The sequence below is a fragment of the Sphaeramia orbicularis genome, chromosome 15 (genome assembly GCF_902148855.1).
Source record: "Sphaeramia orbicularis chromosome 15, fSphaOr1.1, whole genome shotgun sequence".
In the NCBI taxonomy this organism is placed as follows: domain Eukaryota; kingdom Metazoa; phylum Chordata; class Actinopteri; order Kurtiformes; family Apogonidae; genus Sphaeramia; species Sphaeramia orbicularis.
Window position 1 is genome coordinate 48,581,335 of NC_043971.1, and position 24,164 is coordinate 48,605,498.

General features: G+C 40.3%; 1 protein-coding gene and 1 long non-coding RNA gene across 2 annotated transcripts in view; both read right to left on the minus strand.

Annotated features, from left to right (window-relative positions):
* LOC115434524 (heterogeneous nuclear ribonucleoprotein L-like) overlaps positions 1 to 24,164 on the minus strand; it is a 110,703-nt gene that overhangs the window by 74,926 nt on the left and 11,613 nt on the right.
* Positions 866 to 9,876, minus strand: LOC115434525 (uncharacterized). The gene is made up of 3 exons (XR_003937547.1): positions 9,711 to 9,876; positions 9,246 to 9,251; positions 866 to 876 (listed from the first exon to the last, which is right to left on the minus strand). It is a non-coding gene; the product is annotated as an uncharacterized LOC115434525 (long non-coding RNA).

The window sequence follows — 24,164 nt, forward strand, 5'->3', positions numbered from 1 at the left end:
CCTCCAGCAAAAGAGAACTAGAGGTAAGCTGCAACAGCTAAACTGCACTAGGACCATATCCGCTACTGGTTAGCTTGTACGCTACTGTACGCGTCTGTGTTTGCGCATGCACAGTGTGAGAATTTGAGGCACATCGGTTCGTGGCACTGCTTTGACAGTACGATACACTCACGAGGAGCGAGCAGGATTCAAACAGCTCCGTTTTCCTTGCGAACACACGATTGCTGGTCGTGAGGGTGGTCATGAGGTGCTAATCGCTTCTCTTTACCCCATGTACACTGCACGAAGCACGACACACGATTAGAGGGACATCTGGCCCGATCCCAGAAATAGTCGCACGAGTGAGAAATCGTCTCTAAACTCGCACAGTGTAAGGCCTCCTTAACCTGGCAACTTGGTAGCCTGCCCTGGTGGTGAATTCATTGAACTCCCAGGTTCACATGAAGAGTCACTGTTGTGAGTTTAAAGCAGCTTGAATTTGCTTCACTTTTTCGGAACGCTCACTCCCTGCTAGCTTGTCGTATGAGTTAGCATGTTTTGTCTGCTCGTGTCTCTTTACATTGAATTCTTAAACAAGGCAACAATCTCTCGACAAATTAGGCAAACACAATCACCCTCGATTTTCAGTGAAAAAAACTGTAATTCCCATCTCTCCTGGAAGCGGCGGCCCTCACTGTCAACTTTCCTTTTTTTATTACAGGCGCCATGGTTAGAAATTAGCGAAAAGGTTCACGGTAAGGTCACAGAGCCAGATAGAGTTAGAGTGGTGCCGCCACCATGAGGTGAAAGGAGAAACTGCATTTTGAACCTTTTATGATTCATGTGCTCGGTTCAACAGTCCAAGCGGGCCATAAATAGTACATTCAAAAACCGAAGCTGTGGGCTGTATAAAATCTGACTGCGGGCCATGATTGGCCCCCGGGCCGGACTTTGGACATGCCTACACTAGTAGGTTAACTGGCTAATCTAAAATTGTCCATAGGTGTGAATGTGAGCATGACCGGTTGTTTATCTCTATGTCAGCCCTGCCAGGAACTGGTGACACGTCCAGGGTCTACCACGCCTCGCCCATAGGTAGCTGGGATAGGTTCCAGCACCCCTGCGACCCTCTCAAGGACTAAGCAGATCTGAAGATGAAGGAAGAAATAATTCACTAAAATACATATGATGTGTTTCACTGTTCAAGTTGAGAACTAGAAGATCAAAAACATGCTCATTTTGCATTCAACGTTTCATGAGTGAAGCAGGAAAACATTTTCTCCCTATCTTAATAAAGTCAATCAAACCTTTCTGAAATTGTAAAACATACAGTAAATAGACTTTAGTTATAACACATGCATAGTTTCACACATCCAGTAGTAAATGATCTACAGCTCAATGATACACAAATAATCTTATTGTAGAATTTATCAGTTTTCTGGGAGCACAAAAATAGTGAAAAGTAAATAAATAACACATAACAGAACAATCTTATTTTTTCAGTCAAAATGTAATTATGGTTAAGAATTCTGATTGTATTTCACCTAAAGACATGCATATGATCAAAATGTCACACAATAGGAGTTCCTTACTCAAAACTTCTGTCCTGTGTTTCTGTGTATCTGAATGTATTATGTGGCACTACAAAGAACTGAGTGTTCTGTTAATCTCAGTATTTATTAGTTTAGAATTACAGACGGACACATAACAATTGGGTCTGGGTCAGTGTTTAGACAGTAATTACAGGTACCTTGTGTACCTGCTGATTTCGGTCCAAACAGGTCTACTTCACTCAACAATCAGCACACTGACAGTGCAAAATTTCACAACTTACATATTTAAAAAGTGGTGTTTTTAAATTAAAAAGAAATTGGAAGTTCTTACGTAGTTTACTCAAATACTTGTATTTTCAATGTAGTTCAATGCAAAGCACACATTTAGAGGGTGGTTTTTGTTTTTTTATAAAATATTAAAATGTCCTGCAACTGTTCTTGAACTGAACATAAGCAACATCTAAAAGAACACTTAACACAAAGTTGCTCCAAAATAACACTATATTATATATAGTCGTGGAGGACCACTGTTGTTTGTTGCATTGTACAATAGCAAAACTATACGCATTATGTTTTTTGGCTTCATGCTTTAAGTGATGATTTTTTCTTTCATTTTGAAGTTTTTTCCCCCACATTCCAGTATAATAGGTACCACCGTCTTAGTGTTTAACATATACTGCACTGCTGCAGCACCACATTTCTCAACAGTACTTACACAGTGCACCCAAGGGTGTTTGTCTGGAGCTACACTCCATTGCGGTCTTCTCTTACTTAATGAAACGTGCAAGCTTATGTTTTATGAATTTATGTTTTATTATTTATTATGAGTTTTTTCTCATGAAAATCATTTAGCCACACTAGTTTAATGTTTAATATCACAGTGATGCTACATAAAATATGGGCATAGTTAATGTGACAGTCTGAGCAGATCAGGTTCAGATTATCTAAAGGGACCGATGCTGTTGGATCACATGACATCCTGTTATTACATTACGCGGTTTATATGCTGCCTGTGACAAAAATTGGTGCAATTATTGTACAGGTACCTACAACAAGCACATGAATACACAGAGTTTACCAGTACATTCCTGTAGATGACGTATATTCTTCCCTGTTGTCTTCACTTGTTTCTGCCTCGGCTTTTTTTTTCGCTTCAGAGTACGCTTTTTCTTATTGTGCTGTGGTTTTATTCATGGTGAATGCTTAAACTCTTTGACAGTTTGGAAAAAACAACTTGTTTTAACATCTGTTTTCTGCAGCTCTTCAATAAGACTTACAGAAAAAGCAGATATAAAATTAGATGTCAAAATTAATGCACATATTAAAACCAGCTGGATGGAAACCTACCTATGAGCCTGACCTGGTCTGACTAGTCTGATCATCATTAGTCATAGCCAGATCCATCAGAATCACCTGATGGTTGTTAGTGTGTTGTTAAACTCCGCTTAGTTGAAACACTCCTGTGTCAGGCCTTAAAAATCGCATTAAACAAGATGCTATTGAGCAGGTTTAACCCATAAAAACCTAGTCTACTTTTGCGTCATTTCCCAAATTAATTTTTCTTCTCTATTTAACTTTTCATTAGAGATTTATCACCATTTATTATGACATTATCCTCTGTATTTAGCATTTTTTCAGTGATTGCTATGGCAATCATAGTGGTGGAATAGCCTTTTTTTATGATTCAATAAAAACTAGCATATCATGTATTATTACTGGTTTTTAAAATATGTACATTTTTTAAGTATTTATTTGTTAGCATGTACTACATTTTTTCCTCCAAGAACTAACCCTGTACCCCCACTGTCCCCCCCATTCTTATACAGCACCACTGTAATCTTCCTCCTGTAAATAATGATTGAATGAATGAGATCCCTAAGTAGCTCATCCATCTTCTTAATCACCCCTAATGACCAGATGACGTGTTGTAACTGTGTATGTGCGCATATCTAAGTGTGTGGAAACTAGACTACAAGCATGTAATAATGATTACACAGCAAACTGATCTCATCTTACCTACACTCAGTGATGTGTGTATTTTATTTAATTTTTTTTAGTAATGGACACATTTTTGCTCTTATCTAGATTTTGGGACAACATTTTCAACTGCTTCTAACAACATTAACTGAATATATGTATGAAGGTCCGGCTTGGTTTTTGGGGTTAAGGGTAGAATGAGGTTAGATTAGGGTGATTGTGTGTGTGACAGAGAGAGTGAGTGCTATAGTGGCCCTGCATCCTGTAATGATGAGAACGTGAGAAAGGAAACACAATGAACAAACAGGGTGTGGTTGACAATGATAGCTGTGCGTATATGTTACCATCTGTCTACCGGAGACTAAAACTCCTCACTTCTCTATTACTCTGTTCAGTTATTCATCTGGGCAGATGAAGAGTCAATGACACTGTTTTTTTCTGTTTACAAACACTGAACATGCATGCAGCCTTCATGACTACATGCACATTCAAGTCACAGACCCCATTTAACAAGTACTAGATTGAGGACACACGGGGCAAAATTAACACACACAAAGAGCCAGATAAATAAAGTGAGCTCATTTGCCATCTGGTGATGTGACAAACGAGGCCCAAAATTAAAACAAGCTTTAGCTGTTAGACAGATAGCCTCACATTTCAGAGTGGTTTGTGTTTTCCTGTATGATGCGGCCAAACATCTCCACTTGGGTCTCATACATTGCTCTCCAAGTCTTGTTTGTATTTAAGTAAGTCTTGTATTTTAGAGCTTGAGTAAAAAAAAAAAAAATCCAATTACAATTTTCCTGATTGAAGCTTTATTTCCTTACATTTGTTGCCGCTAAACATTGGTTCCACTGTTGTATTCACATGGATGCTTATTGTGATGCACACGATACCAGGATCAACACAACACATGGAGCATAGCTCAGAAAAGACAAGGACAAAAAGGCAGAAAATGTCTTTACTTTCTATTTTGGAACCATCACTTACTCCTTTAAAAACTTCGAGCTTTCACACAACATAAATATTGGCCATTTCTCAATATCAAGTTCACAGAGTACGGTCCTTGGGAACTTGGCAAGTAGGGGTCTTGGTAAGAATGGTCCCAGAGGAGGGACTTCCTAAGAACACAAGTCTCTCTGTAATTGGAACGGCCTGCAAACTTGGTGATCTTCCTCCCTGGCTCTGCTGTATTTCCACCATCAGCTCCCTAATGCATTTCCCTCAATCCACCACAATGTCACTTGATTTGATTTCAATACACTGTAATACTATTTACGGTCATCCTCAAAAATTATTCATACCCCTGCCTTTTTTGTGATTTTTTTGTTTTTGTGATGAAATATTGAATTTTGTCAGGTTTGTTTGTGACTTATATGTGATTCACAGGGGAAGAATAACAACAAATGATACTTGAAGAGTACTTCAAGAGTATTTTGTTAGTGGATTTCCAAAAAACGGCATGTTCAAAATTATTCATACCCTAGGTTTACTCAGTCCAAAGTCTTTTCTTAATAGTCAATAGAGTAGACTTGTTCTTGATGATGGTTGCTGTTTAGTGTCCACAGGTTCTCTTGTGTCTCCTGTGGGATTTTGGCCCACTCTTCCTGGGCCGAAACCTCCAGCTGGGTCCAGTTGGATGGTTTCCTACCCATCACTCTGGTCTTCATCTCCCTCCAACAGATTCTCTATATGATTTAGGTCATGACTTTGACTGGGCCATGTCTTGGAACCACTGCTGCACTACCTTGCCGGTATGCTTGGGGTCAGTGTCTTGCCGGGACATCCAATTAGGACCAATCTGGAGTTTCTCAGCAGATGAAGAGTGATGGGTAGGATACCAGGTAAGAGATAATCCAACTGGACCCAGCTGGAGGCTTTGGCCCAGGAAGAGTGGACCAAAATCCCACAGGAGACATAAGAGAGTCCTCCGGAACACAACAGGTACCATCATCAAGAACAAAGGCTACTCTATTAACTATTAAGAAAAGACATTGGACTGAGGTAAACCTAGGGTATGAATAATTTTGAACATGGTGCTTTTGGAAATCCACAAATAAAATACTCCTGAAATAAAGTATTTCTGCAAGTACATTTGTTGGTCATTCCTTCAGTTGTGTATCACATATAAGTCACAAACAAACTTGACGAAAGTCATTCATTTCATTACAAAAACAAAAATCACAAAAAATGGCAGGGGTATGAATCATGTTTGAGGATGACTGTACATGTCATTGATGTTTTTATACATTTGTATATTTTTTAAAAACTGGAACAAATTTCATTGAATCTCATACATGAAAATAAAGATGTACAGGGTGGGGGAAGCAAAATTTACAAATGAACATTTAGTTTTGTTTTCTCAGCAGTCACTGCGTCAATTGTTTGAAACCAAACATATATTGATGTCATATCATACCTACATCTATTATCCATACCTTTTCAGAAAACTTTGCCCATATGAGTAATCAGGAAAGCAAACGTCAAAGAGTGTGTGATTTGCTGAATGCACTCGGCCACACCAAAGGAGATTTCAAAAATAGTTGGAGTGTCCATAAAGACTGTTTATAATGTAAAGAAGAGAATGACTATGAGCAAAAATATTACGAGAAAGTCTGGAAGATACTATTAAAGAAGAAAGGGAGAAGTTGTCACCCCAATATGTGAGGAACACTTGCGCAAGTTTCAGGAAGCGTGTGAAGGCAGTTATTGAGAAAGGAAGGAGGACACATAGAATAAAACATTTTCTATTATGTACATTTTCTTGTGGCAAATAAATTCTCATGACTTTCAATGAACTAATTGGTCATACACTGTCTTTCAATACCTGCCTCAAAATATTGTAAATTTTGCTTCCCACCCTGTATATCTCGCTATTCTGCCTCTCGCTCATGTTCTAACATTGTATCACATCATGTGGTGATGGTCATCTACTCAATAAAACATTTCTGAATTAAGTTATCACAGAAGGTGCCGTAGCATTCAAGAGTAGCACGAAATGTATCTTAGGATATTTCCCAGTCAAGTCCACACGAGTCACCAACCAGTGCATCCTTGTTTTAAGCTAGCAGACAAGAACAATATCCGGGTATTCCATGCGTTTTTGGTTTGTGCAAACTTTCAAATGGAACAGTACTTGGGCCCCAACTGATGATGTTTCACGAGATCATGAGAACAAGACTGATCTCATGAAACTGCATTCTTATGGCATTTGGCGTGCTATACGTATGCATTTTTTACCTTTCGTGTGCTATTCAACGCCATTTGATCGTGTGTCAAATTTACACCAAGATCTCCAGTTCACATAACCCTAACCCCTAAGCCTAACTTTAACCGTAGCCCTAACCATAACCTAACCGTAACCTCAGTACGTGGTATTTGACACGGCATGAACATACACACGGAAAGCTTATAATAAGTACAGATACCATGGCAATTAAAAATGGTGTGTATATTTACGTGACTCATGATACCATGTTCTGAGAACAGAAGAACAGACAAGAATACAAATGTAATTAAGTTGTTATATGAAGTAATGAGCTTTTTCTTGTTGACATTTAAGGCTCAGTAATTAATAGAGCTTAGAAAAGCCTGTGGTGTGTGTGTTTTCACCACATTATGCCTGCATTGTCTGTCTATTTAGGAGTGCTATACACACAGCACTTTTATGACACAGCACTTTGTATATTTGAGATTGAATATTTGACAACCATATTTATTTTTTATACTGTGTTTGAAAGTTATGCAGCAGAATTTTGTTGTACTGTACTGTTTATTTTGCATGTGTCCTGCATGTGTCTGTCTGTCTGTCTGTCTCTCTACCTACTTTTATACTGTTGTTATTCTGTTATTTCTATATACATATCTTTCATTTTATCCTTTTACTTTCATACATTTTGTGGTTGTGTTTCAGCTGGTTCTGGACTAAAGGACAAGTTTTTGTCATTTTCAGACATGCCCTTTTCACATTTTTACTATTTTTTTGTCATCTATTCAAAGAATAATTTAACAAACTGAACTGAAGAAAATAATCAATAGCTGCTCTAGTTTATTTGGTGTAACTTTGTAAACGTTAGCTGTGCTGCCATGTTCTTTTTAGATTGAAAAGCTTTTCTCCTGGCAACTCTTCCAACCAAGACTGAACAGGTCATAGTTGTTCAGTCTTTTTGGAATTGCATTGTCTTGAACTTTAGGCCCCGTCCATACGAAGACAGTTTTGGTCGTTATCTGCAAGAGATTTGTATCGGAAAGGCCTTTCATCCACACGAAACTGGCGTTTTCAGTCACTGAAACCGTACTTTTTGAAACCAGGTTCCAGAGTGTATAAATTTGAAAACGCTGGATTCGCATCATTTGTATGACCAAACTGCAACTTTTCTAAAATGATGATGTCACAGCCCCACCTCTCTAACCTTTCACCCTGGAAGCAAGACGTCATTTCACAACAACAACAATAATGGCAGACTACAGAACAGTGCTCGTGCTACAACAGCTATTGAGCTTATTGGAAACATTGGGCCCTTTTCCACCGCAGGAATTTTGAGCATTACCTGGAACTTTGAAAAAACCTTGGTGCGCTTCCACCTAAATTACCTGGGTAAAAAATCTTTCCCTCGCCCCCAAACTTTCCCCAAAGAAGTTCCTGGTAGTACTTGTCAGATTACCCGGAATTCTTGAGGGACGGGGCTGTGGGCTGGATAACGCTGATTGGTGGACTACACTTGCAGCATTCCACATTCTGTTCACCCACCATTAAGCCACTGTGCAGCAGCAAACTTTGTTTTGTTTATTTCATTTCCACAAATAAAGGTCCTGGCTCTTTTGAGCATATTTGCGGAGGAGGAAATTCAGAGGGACTTCGATGACACAAATGACTGAGTTTATGTAAAGCTGGCAGAGCTAAATGTACGACATTCCTAAACAAATACGAGAAAAGCTGAAGAAACTAAAGGACCACGACGGTCGCAGTGGATCCGACCACTGAACAAACAAGTGGTATGACCAGCTCAGCTGGCTGGCCAGGCACTTGGCCAGAAGCCCTAACCTTTCACAGATGTCCATTTCCCTTTTAATCTCAAGGCACCTTGTTTTTTTTTGCACCTTGTGTTTCAATTTTAGTAAAAAAAATAATAATAATAATTCTAACCTCGTATTGTCTGTTCATTTACAAGGCATCAAAATATAAGTAGGGTATAAGTACTTTTTAAAGTAATATGCAGTAGAATTAAATGCAGGCATTTGAGTAAATCTGTATGACTTTAGGGTTTAACCTGGACTATATCTATAAAACTATAGAAATGAAAAAAGGACCATCCATCACACTTAAAGTTGGATGTGGTTTAGTTTAATGACTGAGAAGTTGAAAAGACATGTTCTACCATTTTTAAATAAAAATTAGCGATATGTAATGATGGTTAATTTCACCTAAAATGTATTCCAGATGTATTAAAGGTGGCATGCAAGATGTTTTCCTGGAGCATTTTTACTATATTGCTTAAAATCCCCTTCACACCCCGATTACAACCAATTAATTAAATGCTCTAACACAAAAATAACACAATTTTGTCACCTGTGGAAAAGACAGGACTGAAAAAACACCATCCAATCATTTTGAGCGCCCAATTGAAATGATTGAAAGGTGATATGTTTATAAAACTCAACAGCCATTGTCCCTCCCCCCTCCCCCTCTGCACGTACCCCCTGCATGAATACTGCTTTCTCAGAGGTTTGGAGTACAGGAACCTAAGCCAGAGCCAGAGCTTGGTTATATTAGTTATATTAGGATGTAAAGTTCACCGGCAAACTGTTTTGTCACTAACATAAATCACTAGGAAATGTAACGTTAGCCAGATAGGTATGAACTGGGGCTGTTCTGTAAGAGCGGGGGTGTTGGAGGAGACTGAATGAGGCCAGAGCCTCAGGCAGGGTCGAGCCGTTTGGGTCGGAGCCTGAGCTGGGGCCGATCGGGCCGGACCCGAAGATTTTCTCTTCAGGCGTTCGCAACTGTCTTTGCAAATAACATCTGTTGTCTTTCCCATTAGATCACATGGTTTTATTCGCGATGTAATAAAACATGAGAACAACTTGGGCGTCCTCCATCCTGGGCGTATTGTATCACACAAACAATGATGCGTGCTTGTCGGTTGTTGTTATAGCATCATCATGCTTTTTGGATCTTCAGCTTCTTTTTCTTGCCACCACCTACTGGACTGGAGGTGTAGTGGAGTTTCTTTTACCACTTCCCGGTATGTCATCAGCCTGATTTGAATAAATTACCCGAACTTTGGGGTGTGGTGGAAATGCAAAGCACACAGATTACCTGGAATTCTTTTACCCAGGTAAATAAATTCCTGGCAAAATAAAGTTCCTGGTATTGTGGTAGAAAAAGGCCTATTGAATGAAAATCTTTGGCTACTCTTTCATTACAATGAGCAACAAACCATAACCATAGCTAACAATATTCACTACACACTCTTGGATCTACCGCAGAGAGGGGCCACCAGGAGGTAATACTGGATCAGACCAGGTAGAACCGAGCAAGCTTCATGCACATGGTCCACTTCTTCTTCTCAGTATTTTATGAGAGCATTACGACGCCACATACAGGCCTGGCATTTGTACTACATTATTTCAGTCATTTTAGTGGTTTCATGTGGATGCAGATATTTCTTGAGATGACTCCCTGTTTACAGAGCACTGTTTTGAAAATGACAAAGAAAAAGATCGGATAGGAAAAGCTGTGGTTTAGTGTGGACATGGCCTTAATATTTAACATGCTAAATGAGGCCTGTTGAGTAATATATTCATACATACATATAACTACACTGCCCTACCTTTGGATGAATACAAACTCGCTTAGACTGATAATCAGTTATAACCAATTATCAGATGTAATATTCAACATTTTCAATACTGATGGCATCAGAGATTCGATAAAATAGATGGATTTAAAAATGGCCTACTTAACTATGTTGCAGCTGTGTCATTGACTGTAGACTCTACTCATGTCCGGATATTATGAGTAATAGCCTATTAATACCCGAAGGAAGGAACTCTATTATAATTGCCCCAGTTTATTATGAAAACTGGTAATACTGACATAATATTACTTACGTATAGTTTCTCTCTATGGGGCATTTCAATGCAATTTTGTACTGGAGTTATTTCATTGTTCTAAATGTGTATTGGTTTCAAATGGGGACACAGACAATTAATTGTCCATTTTACAAGCTAGTTGTTTCAGCACTACTTGGCTTCAATAGTTCCCAAAAAGAAATTATTATTGGTATCAAGCTAAAGGCAAAGTATGTAATATTTTCTATACTGATTTATTTTGCACATACATAACATTGATCAAAGTCATAATAAAACAGTAAAGGTGCAGGGAGAGGCACAAAGTCTAAAATGGCTTGATTTAAAGCCTCCACCTTATAAATACATAAACATTATAAAAGTTATGAGACTTCCATTGTCCATACACATTCAGAAGTCATTTAAAAAAGACAATATAAATATATACATATGTATCAATGCGATATCATAATTGTTAAATATTTCTTGAAAGATATATCTGATGTGCTTTTTCCAAGAACATGTGAAAATTGGCTCCACAAGTTACACCCTCCATACCTAATACAAAACTGAGCTCTTGATGTGACACATTTAGGCAAATGAAAATGTTGATTTTGACGAGTATTGTATCTATGAACTGTGGCATTGGTTGCAAAATACAAAATGAAATGCTAAGGCAAGGTACTTTGATTATACTGAATTTTATACATAAAAACAAAAATTTGTTAGATATTGATATTAAAAATATTACGTAAATTTAGTTTGAAGAATAAATTAGCAGAAGAGGTCAGTGGCTTAGAATGGGTTGCAATTCGAATGAAGCGCTTTTGTAAGATCAATATTTCATTTAAAGTTGATGGGAAAGCGCTTGTCCACACTATATTACAGTACAACAGATATGGATAAATTCAACTGTAATATAAAGCAAATGTACATTTTAAATCAACATGATGACTAACTTTTGTCATAATGCCAAGTGATTTATTTTCTAGTCATCCGTCAACATGCTCTTTCCAGTTTAGGTTCTCATCTACGACACTCAGGAACCCGGTGGCTGAGACACGAGCTATTTCAACTAAAGCAATGTTGAGCTTAGGGCTAGTTCAAAAGTTTTTTTTTACCACTAAAATTCATATAGTTCAGTTTTTTGATATTCAAAGTTAGTTTGCTACTCTTGAAAACATTTGTCATATGCAGATAATCCAGCATTGGCTTGGTTATGAGTGCATTAACATTGAATGAGACATAATTAAGTGGCATCATCTGCAAAAACATTATCAGAGTAAGAGCATAAGAAACTGTACACAAATCCATCCATCCATCCATCCATTATCCACCGCTTATCCGGGGCCAGGTCGCGGGGCAACAGTCTAAGCAGGGATGCCCGACTTCCCTCTCCCCAGACACCTCCTCCAGCTCTTCCAGGGGGACCCCGAGGCGTTCCCAGGCCAGCCGAGAGACATAGTCTCTCCAACGTGTCCTGGGTCTTCCCGAGGTCTCCTACTGGTGGGACATGCCCGGAACACCTCCCCAGGGAGGCGTCCAGGAGGCATCTGAAACAGATGCCCGAGCCACCTCAGCTGGCCCCTCTCGACGCGGAGGAGCAGCGGCTCTACTCTGAGCTCCTCCTTGTGACTGAGCTCCTCACCCTATCCCTAAGGGTGCGCCCAGCCACCCTGCGGAGGAAACTCATTTCAACCACTTGTATCCGGGATCTTGTCCTTTCGGTCATGACCCAAAGCTCATGACCATAGGTGAGGGTAGGAATGTAGACTGACCGGTAAATCGAGAGCGTCGCCTCTCGGCTCAGCTCCTTCTTCACCACAACCGACCGGTACAGCGACTGCATCACTGCAGACGCTGCATCGATCCGTCTGTCAATCTCACGCTCCATCCTTCCCTCACCTCGTGACAAGACCCCAAGATACTTAAACTCCTCCACTTGGGCAAAGACTCCCCACCGACCCGAGAGGGCAAACCACCTTTTTCCGGTCGAGAAACCATGGCCCTCGGATTCGGAGGTGCTGATCCTCATCCCGCTCGCTTCACACTCAGCTGCAAACCGCTCCAGGGCACGCTGAAGGTCCAGGTTCGATGAAGCCAACAGGACACGTCATCTTCAAAAAGCAGAGACAAAATCCTGTGGTCCCCAAACCGGACCCCCTCTGGCCCCTGGCTGCGCCTAGAAATTCTGTCCATAAAAATAATGAATAGAACCGGTGACAAAGGGCAGCCCTGCCGGCGACCCAAATGCACCTGGAACAGGGTCTGACTTGCTCCGGTCAGGAGTAAGTCTGGCTCCTGCTTCGGTCATACAATGACCGGACTGCCCTTAGCAAAGGGACCCGGACCCCATACTCCTGAAGCACCCCCCACAGGATACCACGAGGGACACGGTTGAACGCCTTCTCCAGATCCACAAAGCACATGTGGACTGCTCCCCACTTCCACTATAAACAGTGTTGGTGGTGTACTGCTTTCCCCTTCTGAGGCGCCGGATGGTTTGCCAGAATTTCCTCGAGGCCGACCGATAGTCCCTCCTCCATGGCCGACCGATAGTCCTCCTCCATGGCCTCCCCAAACTCCACCCAGACCCAAATTTTGCCTCCACAACTGCTCGGGCTGCAGCTCGCTTGGCCTTCCAGTACCCATCAGCTGCCTCTAGAGTCCCACGGGCCAACAAGGCTCGATAAGACTCCTTCTTCAGCTTGACAGCATCCCTTACTTCCGGGGTCCACCACCGGGTTCGGGATTGCCGCCACGACAGGCACCGGAGACCTTGCGACCACAGCTCCGAGCAGCCGCTTCAACAATGGAGGTGGAGAACATGGTCCACTTGGACTCAATGTCCCCAGCCTCCCCCGGGATCTGGGTGAAGCTCTTCCGGAGGTGGGAGTTGAAGACCGCACTGACATCGGGTTCTGCCAGACGTTCCCAACAGACCCTCACAACACGTTTGGGCCTGCCGAGTCGGTCCGGTTTCCTCCTTTGCCAGCGGATCCAACTTACCACCAGGAGGTGATCGGTTGACAGCTCCGCCCCTCTCTTCACCCAGTGTCCAAAACACGCGGTCGGAGGTCTGATGATACAACAATGAAGTCCGATCATCGACCTCCGGCCTAGGGTGTCCTGGTGCCAAGTGCACTTATGGACATCCTTGTGTTCGAACATGGTGTTCGTTATGGACAAACGTGACTAGCACAGAAGTCCAATAACAAACACCACTCGGGTTCAGATCAGGGAGGCCCGTTCTTCCCCATCACCCCCCTCCAGGTCTCACTGTCATTGCCCACATGGGCAGTGAAGTCACCCAGGAGAACAATGGAGTCCCCAGTCGGAGCACCATCCAGCACCCCTCCCAGGGACTCCAAGAAGGCCGGGTACTCTACACTGCTGTTCAGCCCGTAGGCCGAGACACAGTGAGGCACCTGTCCCCTAGACCGAAGGTGTAGGGACGCGAACCCTCTCGTTCACCGGGGTGACCTCCAACACATTGCGGCTGATCTGAGCGTGAGCGCTATGAGTAAGCCCACACCAGCTCGCCGCCTCTCACCGCGGCAACACCAGAGAAATGGAGAGTCCAGCCCCTCTCGAGGGGTTGGGTTCCAGAGCCCAAGCTGTGTGTGGAGGTGAGCCCAACTATATCTAGACGGTATCTCTCAGCCTCCCTCACAAGCTCCGGCTCCTTTCCTCGCAGCGAGGTGACATTCAATGTCCCAAGAGCTAGACTCTGTGTCCGAGGATCGGGTTGTGGGGCTCCCTGCCGTCGACTGCCACCCCAATCCACAATGCACCCGCCCCTACGATTCCGTCGGTGGGTGGTGAGTCCACCGGAGGGCGGGGCCCATGTCGCTTCCTTCGGGCTGGGCCCGGCCGACCCTGTGGGCATAGGCCCGACCACCAGGCACTTGCATTTAAGCCCCAACCCCAGGCCTGACTCCAGGGTGGGGCCCCGGCTGCGCCATACCAGGCGACGTCACTTTCTTTTGATGTTTTCTTCTCATAGGGGCTTCTGAACTGCTCTTAGTCTGGCCCGTCACCCAGGACCTGTTTGCCTTGGGAGACCCTACCAGGGGCATAAAGCCCTGACAACATAGCTCCTGGGATCATTCGGGCACTCAAACTCCCCCACCACGATAAGGTGCAGTTCAAGGGGGAGTGTACACAAATCATTTATATAAATTAAAAATATAATGGACCTAATATGAACCCCTGAGGGACTCCACAATGTATACCTAACCTTTTCAAATTGCAACCATTAATACAGATGTACCAAGATCTCTGCCAATATAATTTTGCAACCAGTTAAAAGCAGTTCCATGAAAACCATACTTATGTATTTTGAAAGTAATATATTATGATTGACTGTGTCAAAAGCTGTTGATAAGTCTAAAAAAATACTAAAAAATAAATGTATTGTTATCTAATGCAGAGATAATACTATCTATTAAATGAACTAAGCCATATAAGTACTGTGATTTTTAGAAAAACCATACAGATGTTTATAAAGAATTGAATTATCATTTAATAACACATAATCCTTTTGTAAACACTTTTCAATTATTTTAGAGAAGCATTGCAATACAGATATTGGTCTATAGGTATTAAAACACTGTCTGTCATCTGCTTTATATAGGGGAATGACCTTAGCTACCTTTAGATCTTCAGGTACAACACCAGTGTTTAGGGATAGTGAAATAATATGAGCTAATGGCTTCAGTATAAATGGTTTTATTTGCTTAACGAGCCAGGCAGATATGCCATCATGTCCTGGTGAAGGTAGTTTAATTCATCAATGATTTCACCTATTTCGTTGATGTTAGGGGGCCGAAAAGACACATCTGCAGGTAGCTGTATTGTATGCATTCCAGTGGATCTTTATTAGAACATGACATGTTTTCACCATTCAGAACCAGAATGAACAAAAAAAAAGTATTGAATTTCTGAGCATATCAAAGGGAATTTTCATATGTTGTTCCACCATCAACAAATACTGAGGGTATAGCATTAGTGGAAGTAGCATCTTGTTGCAGTAACTCATTTATAACTTTCCAAACACTCTTAATTCATTGGAACTATTTTTATTTGGTCTAAATAATACTTCCTCTTAGCAGATCTTAACAAATGTACATAATTATTTCTGGCTTTTTGTAATTATTTCGAGTGACGGAAGTTAGATTGCACAAAAATTGTTTATGAAGTTTAAATTTTGATCCTTAACATTTTTGACAAAATAGATGTGAACCATGGCTTTTTAAATCTTTGACTTTGATTTTGAAAAATTGCCCAACTGGGAAAGAATCACTGAAATGAATTTTAATAAGCAGCATGAAAACATTTGTATGCATCATCTGCATTTGTCTCCAAATAAACCTTATCCCAAGACGTCACTTAGTTTATGTTTAATTTGTCCACATTAGATTTGCTCATGTTCCTCTTCAATATTGTTTCTTCTTAGTTTTGTAACTCTTTACTGTTACAAAAAGAGAAGACCCGAAATATAGGAAAATGATCAGACAAATCTGAATAGATGACTCCTTCATAGTTTAAATAGTTTGTAATTTTTGTCAATTAAGGCAGTAGATTTGTCCCTTACTCTTGTTGGTTTGTAGATTAGAGGAAAAAAGTAACTGACATAAAGAGTATTGATAAATTCATCCGTTGTGCCGCCATTTTTCTTTTAGAGTATCTATATTGAAGTCTCCCAAGATGTAGGCAGAGCTTATTTTCAGAGTTTACCATGTAAAGAGTTATTGATAAACCTTCAATAAAATCTTTGATAAAAGAATGTGGTGGACAGTAAATGACTCCAACAACAATTTTTCCTGCAGAGGAACCAATAAGCTCCACAAACAGGGATTCTTGTTCACCTCTATCTGAGTTAAACTTTACATCATTCCTTAATTTAAATTCATAATTATTCTGAATAAAAAGGAGACAGTTCCCCCTACTCTATTTTCTCTTTCATAATGATAGGACTGGTAATTTGGTAACTTACAGAGATCACTCGAGCCTTCAGTAAGCCATGTTTTCTGATAAAGCAATAACTGAAAGAGTGTTCAAGTGTGTGTAAAAAAGTGCATAACTCATCATAATGTTTAGATAAGCTACGTATGTTTAAATGGAAAGCTGTAAATGCATTGGAAGGCATATTAGCATAAATTTCATTGAAATCTTTCACACTATAATATTGAAAAAAGTTAGAAGCATTAAAATTGGAGTAAAAGTGCACATCAGGGTCAATGTCACTGCTAAAAGAGCCAGCAGAACCAAAAAATCTGTTTCATTAACACATCAAGTACTAGCCATTGTGAGTAGAAATGTGGCCGACCTTTTAAAATGTAAAGATAACAATACCATGCATTATTCTCTGACTAATCATTTTAAAATGTAAAGATAACAATACCATGCATTATTCTCTGACTAATCATTTTAAAATGTAAAGATAACAATACCATGCATTATTCTCTGACTAATCAAGCAAACTAGGCATTTGGTTTTGTTAGTTGAGGGGCAGCACGGGGCGGATGGACCAAAGAGTAATAGATCAATACTCTTTGGCTTCTTCAGAGTACAATAAGTTGAATAGATCTATGGTTTTTGCCAGGATTCCTTAGATTTTTGTTAGATAAGGAGCAGCATCAGTTCAAGAATACAGAGCAGCAACCATCTTGAGCTTTCTTAGAAAGCTATACAGATTCACAATAATTACAATAATAATCCTTCTTAGTCATCATTTCTAATCCCATCAGTGTGTGGTGGTGCACTTATCGGCACAGACCCTGCCCTCTGTTTGGATTCTATCTCCGTCTTGTGACCTCCGCCAGGAGGTATTGTGATTACTTTGCTTTGTGTGCGTGCGTGTTTGTTAGCAAGATAACTCAAAAAGTTATGGACGGATTTTCATGAAATTTTCAGGAAATGTTGATACTGGCACAAGGAAGAAATTATTAAATTTTGGTGGTGATTGGGGGGGGCAGATCTGTCTTGGCGGAGGTCTGCGCACTCCGAGTGCTTTTTTTTTTTGCTGTGTTTTTTGTGATATTTCTGGGCATCTGAGTTTGTACCTCCCACTATTAACAGCATCACACAGCATGTTCCCTGTGTAGATTATCAGAGAACTCTTTGGTTTTAATAATTTTATTGGTTAAAGTGCTCTTCTTGCTGCTCAATTTTACTGTTTTCCTTTTTTTTTTTTTTTTAATTTATTGATTATTTTATATCAACCAGATTTAGACGTAAAGTTTAATACTTATCCAGTTTGTAATGAAGTCAAATAGAGATGTGTCATCTTGTATTTGCAGGCCACATCATAAACACTGCATTTTCAATAACCAATAGGGTCCATCCCATCCTCCGTTTCTTAAGCTTTGCTCTTCTCACAGTCCCTCAGTAAAAACTGCACTATGCAACTGCGTGAATAAGTCATAGCAGGGAACTCAGGAGCTTTCAGTGTCACTTAGTAGATGGTAAATGATAATCCTCTGTGAATATGGACATCTGCTGTCAAGCATATGTGCTTTAAAAATGTAATGTACTAAACAATGTCCAACAAAACATCAAATTGCAATATTGCAGCATACGTTAGTAGAGCGATGCAGAGAGTTATCAGAACTGTGTGAACAGCATTTGATAAATGTTCACCTCTCAGGTCAAGGTTGTGTTAGAAGCAACCTTTTCCCAATGTAGTGAAAGTGAGCAAATGTTATGAGGTATTGATGAACTTTATAAGGTCACATGTTTACAAGTGAAAATAAAGCTCAGAGCAAGATAGTATGACAACAGACAAGTGCATACATATTTTCTTATTATAATAAAGTAGTGTTTAGGCAGGACTTTGTTTTATCAACCATACAGCATACAGTCCTTTCCAAATTCTCACAGTCAAATTGATTAGTTAACCATGTTTTTATTTAAGCTACATGTTAACTGAGTTAACAATAGATTTATCCTGAAGTGAACAAATGCTTTCATGAAAGTTTTACTTTTCTTTAAACTGCCTCCAAAGAGCAAGGACTTTGGCTTCAAAATGATGCCAATGTTTAAGCATCTAAATGTTTTAATATCACTAACGCCACTAGAGGTAACTCCCAAAATCCCAGGCTCCCTTACACTTAGACTGAACTTCTCTCTAAAAAAAAAAAGTTTTTACAGGAGTTAATTCGGACTAGTTTGCTTTATTCTGAACTTATATTACATGTTCTGGTAAAGGTTGTATTGTTATTATCATGTAAAATTACAGCTAAATCAAATATAAGCTTTGGTGTCTGCTGTGTTCCAGCTCACATGAATCAAATTTTGAGAGATTTTATTTTATAAAAACACAATTCTTGATTAAATTTAAGTTCTGTTAAACTCAACTGCAGTTGTGGTGAATAGGTTAAACTAACACACCACCATAAAATGGATATCTTGCACAATACTTGATGAAGTTTACAAATCAGCCAACGTGGTCATAACCAAATCGCAAACTACTGGCTTAGCATTAGCTCAACCATGAGCCGTCACAGATGATTCCTCTGATACTGCATAGCTCCATCCTATTGTTCAAATGTTGGTCACTTCTGGCTCGAAAAAGCCAACATAGCAACAGCCAAATCACAGTCAGAATGGTAGTTCACAAATCAATGAGTCACAGTTCTTCCCTCCAACAATTAATTATACAGTCTGTGACTCCATTGCATTGCTCATTATATTAACAACTGAGCAAATATACAAAAATAATAACAGACCAACAAACTAACAAATTCACACACAAAAAAAAACAAAAAAAAAAATTAAAAGATAATGGCATCAGATTATTGGTCACTTTCTGTTCTTTCAGGAGTTCCCCTTCTCAACACAGGGCCTCATCTTTATTGCAGTCCTTATTTACCCTGGCCAAAGCCTGACCCAAAACCTGAAAATTCACAGAATGTTGTTCACATAGTACTCACTGTTCAACCAAGAGACTCTACCAGAGATAATACTAGATTTACTAGTTTTCATTTATATTTTACAAGAGATTTTGACAGGAAGTTACAAGATTTTCGAATGCTAGTTATTATTCAGCTGTATCATGTGACACAGCATATACATGACTAAGAAAAAAGTCTTGTTCACAATAAATATAGTTTTTCTTTGTTCAGACAAGGAATAGTTTTTAGTTTTTAGATGTTACCTGCTTGACAGTTTCGACTGTGACTCCAGTCTTCCTCAGAAGCGTCATCCGACGTGAGGAAGACTGGAGTCACAGTCGAAACTGTCAAGCAGGTAACATCTAAAAACTAAAAACTATTCCTTGTCTGAACAAAAGAAAAAACTATATTTACATAAACAGAAGACAAAATGAACGTCTTTAGCCTTGTTCACAAGTCGGGGAAGGATGTGGTAGGACATCATCATTGTTGTCAGTGTCTGTTGTGTTGAACAGGAAGCTGAGCCTGAAGCACCAGTGGCAATCATACTCTACAACACAGATTTCAACAGATACTCTAATAACACTGATTATAATCATTTATCATGAACAAACTGGACAAGACTGGTAAGACATGAACACCCATCATATCTTCAGCTGATGGGTTTCCCACAACACCTGGTAATGATGTCATATTACAACTCTAAGTATAATCCTGGACCATTCTCACACAGTGAAACACTGGCCTTAAAAAAAGATAGCTATACACTGCTGAATACACACACACACAAAGACACACACACTGACACACATACGGTTTGTGGCTTACTGCAACTAATGCCTTGCAGGGATGTCACGATACCAAAAATTCAGGGATTGATACCAATACCGCTAAAATCAGCACGTTCTCAATACCAAAGTCGATACCACGGTAAAAAAAAAAAACAAAATAATAATAACAATCATAAGAACTGTTTAATTTGCTAGATCACCCTTGTCTGCCTCAGGAATGTGTTTTTAATTACTGGACACAGAATTTTGTCAGGTGAATCTAGTTTTTGTGAGATGTATGTAGTTCATTATATGACCCATGTCTAATTGGTTTTGTCTGAATAGCGACTGGCATAACAATTAGCCTTGATGTTCAATCTTCGCTGGTGTTGTATGATACTTGTCTCTTGTACAGTAAATGTTAGCCCTGATATAACAGCATGCTAATCGCTAATGGGGCTGGAACACAGTGACAGGTGGGAGCTGTTGATGTTTGTTAGCCTGTTCACTCTTCAGCTGTGCGGCTAAGATAGACAGATAGATCGTTATACTAATCTCCTACTGGGGAAATAAAAATGCCATGGACTCTTAACACTCAACACACAGCACAGAACAAAACCCTTTATGGACTCGGCTACAGACCCTTGTAATATGAGTGCAACAGCCCAATAGCAATTTCAAACAAAGTTCTCATTATAAAAACTGGCTCTACATGCATGCAATTGGTCTGTGCATTTCCTCATCTACACAACCAAAAGCTACGCTGATTAAAATAGAAGCGCTCCACCACCAGCTGTAGGTCTGGGTCCGTATGGGACAGCTTCAAGGTCTGGACCAGGACTGCGGTCCACCCGTTAGTGGCTGCTGGTATGGTTTCTTGTTGTCAACATTCATAAACGGCGGTGGCCCTGATGATATCACATGTCAAATGTTTAATGCTGAATAACGGACCTCACCCTGAATTCTTTAAAGAGGTCTGGGTGCCTGTCTCGAAGGTGCTTTGCTAGGTTCGTGGTATCCCCACCCTCGTTTGAATTCCGCAGTGGTAGCGTTTACACAGTGGCTTAAGCGTGTCAACAACCATATCGCGGTCATCTACCTGAAATGCAAAATACTCCCACAAACAACTTCTGGCCCCTTTTTTGTCCATTAGGCAAGGCCAAGTATTTACTGCAGCTGTTGCCATTCTTTCACAAGTTGCTGTACCTGTGCATGTGTACTTTTGGTGTGTGCTGCCCCCATCGAGAAGAGTAGTAGCCTACTGATGGTACCAATTCTTGGTACCAATTGGTTTTTCTGTTCTTAAAAAAAAAAAAGAGTATTGACGAGTTTTTTTCCATCATAGTATCAAATGGTATCGTGAGTATCAGTTCTCATGACATCCCTGGGGCCCTGATCACTACTGGTGCCACTGTTTCCTTCACATCCCACATTTTCTCTATCTCCTCTTTCAGCCCTTGGTATTTCTCAAGTTGCCATCACTTGGGATTGCTACATCTATCACTGCCACTGTCTTCTGATGTTTAAATCGACCACCACTATGTCAAGCTAACTGGCCATCTCCATTGGTCTGGATCTGGAAGACCCACAGGATCTTGGCTTGTTTGTTTTTGATCACCTTCGAGGGTGTCTCCCATCTTGACCCTGGGATCTCCAGTCCACACTCGGTACAGATGTCCCTGTACTGTACACTATGCCTGCTTCCTGGTTATGCCAATCTATGTATGCCTTGCCTGTCAGGATCTTACACCCTGCTGTGATGTGTTGCACTGTCTAAGGGGTTTCTCTGCACAGTCTGCATCTTGGGTCATGCCTGGTGTGGTAGACCTACACCTGGGGTCTTGTCTGGTGTGGTAGACCCCAGCCTCTATTGCGCTTGTGTTCAGGGCCTGTTTCTGTGCAGCCATGAGTACTGCCTCTGTGCCATATTTTGGTCCAGCATTTTATAGCCACTGGTATGTTTTCTAGATGTCAGCTACCTCTTCAATTTGCTGGTGGTACATGCCATGCAGGGGCTTGTCCCGCAATGACAGTCCCTCTGGCTGCTCCTCTGTACTGAGTGTCTGTTGCCTGAGGTACTCACTTAGCAGTTCATCACTTGGGGTCATCCTCTTGATATTTTCCTGAAAGCTTGCCATTTCCTCCTGGACAGTAGCTCTGATGCTTTTAGTTCTTGGCCTCCCTCCTTTCACTTTATGTACAGCCTGAGGATGCTGAACTTGGGATGAAATCCTCCATGCATGGTAAGGATCTTCCTTGTCTTGATAGCAGTGGCTTGCATCTCTTCCAGGGGCCAGGATATTATGCCATCTGATTACTGGCAGGGCATAGGTGTTAATGGGCTGGATCTTATTCTTGCCATTTTGCTGACTTTTCAAGACCTGCCTTACCCTCTGTAGGTATTTGCCTGTGGGAGCCCCAGGTATTTCTAACTGTCCTGCACATTTGTAATGTTCCCTTCAAGTAGTTCAGTGTCTTTGTGTGTGATCACCTTCTCTCTTCTAGATACCAAATGACATCTCAACATCTTTACTGCAGATTCGAGTGAGGTGAATAAGGAAATCAGTGTCATACTCATCCTTGGCATACAACTTGATGTCATCCATGTAGAGGAGGTGGCTGATGGTTGTTCCACTTTGGAACCGGTACCTGAAACCACTCTAACAGCAGGGGTGGACAGAGCATCTCTTTGGTATATACCACATTTAATGTTCACCTGTGCAACCGGAGTTGCCTTCCATAGCCTCATCGAGTGCTGAATGAAGGCTCTTCATGTCCTGTTGATGTCATACAGCTTTAAGTACTTCAGCGTCCATGTGTGTGCCATTGAGTCATAGGCTTTCTTGTAGTCAATCCAGGCAGTGCACAGGTTGGTGTTCCTGGTCTTACAGTCTCCGGCAATTACCCTGTCAACCACTAGGTAGTGCTTGGCTTGCAAATTTCAACCATTTGTTTAGTCCATAGTGACAGAGTCAAAATGTTGAAAACTGTGTCACTGCTCAAATATTTCAGGAGTTTATTATCAGCACCAAAGATGTTCAGATTTCCAACACTGAAACTGTAAGCAACTGCTTGCTAGATAAACCAATGAACTTCTTCAACTTGAAGTACTTCAGATCATTTCACTACAAAGCCACAACCAAATTGTAACATTTTTCAAAAAGTGGCTGATTAGAAACTACAGACCTATAGAAGATGCACCAATTATGAGTTGAACGCCAACAGTGCAGTTGTATTATGTACTGTTGGTGGGAATTCAATAAATATTTGAAAATGTAATTTTTTATGAATTAAATGATGGGAACCTCTGTCACAATACTGAAATATGACTTCTGATCCCAAATTTATTTATTTATACATACATACATACATACATAGGTCCAGTTTTAGTTCTCCATTAAACTGAAGGAAGAAGAAAGGGATGCACAGTGATCATGTCACTAGAAAAGTGTTGGTCTAATGGTAAATGATAATGATAAAATATATATTTCTGATAGTTTCCGCCAACAGTTTTTTTTTATCAAAGTTGAATAGAAACAATCATCACAAATATGAAAAATAGTTTATTTCTAATCATTTCAATATGGTAAGTATGTAATAATTCTGACAGGTCTAGAGCCTTTATGTTCTAAAATGTGCAGTATAAGGATGTAGACATTTATGTTAAATGGTACAGTATATCTGTACCTGCATGGACTAAGCACAATGCCAGAAGGGTCACACTTTAGCATTATGTGTGCTACTGGGCTTTCTTAGAAAACTTTTACAGATTTACCATGGGTTTGTCAAATAGTTGAACATGAATGTTAAAATCATATACCAACTACAGTATTTGGTAAAATTAAGCTTGTGAACCTACAATCACACAATCACAGCCCTGTCAGTTCATGCATTTTAAATCTGCAGCTGCAATAGCT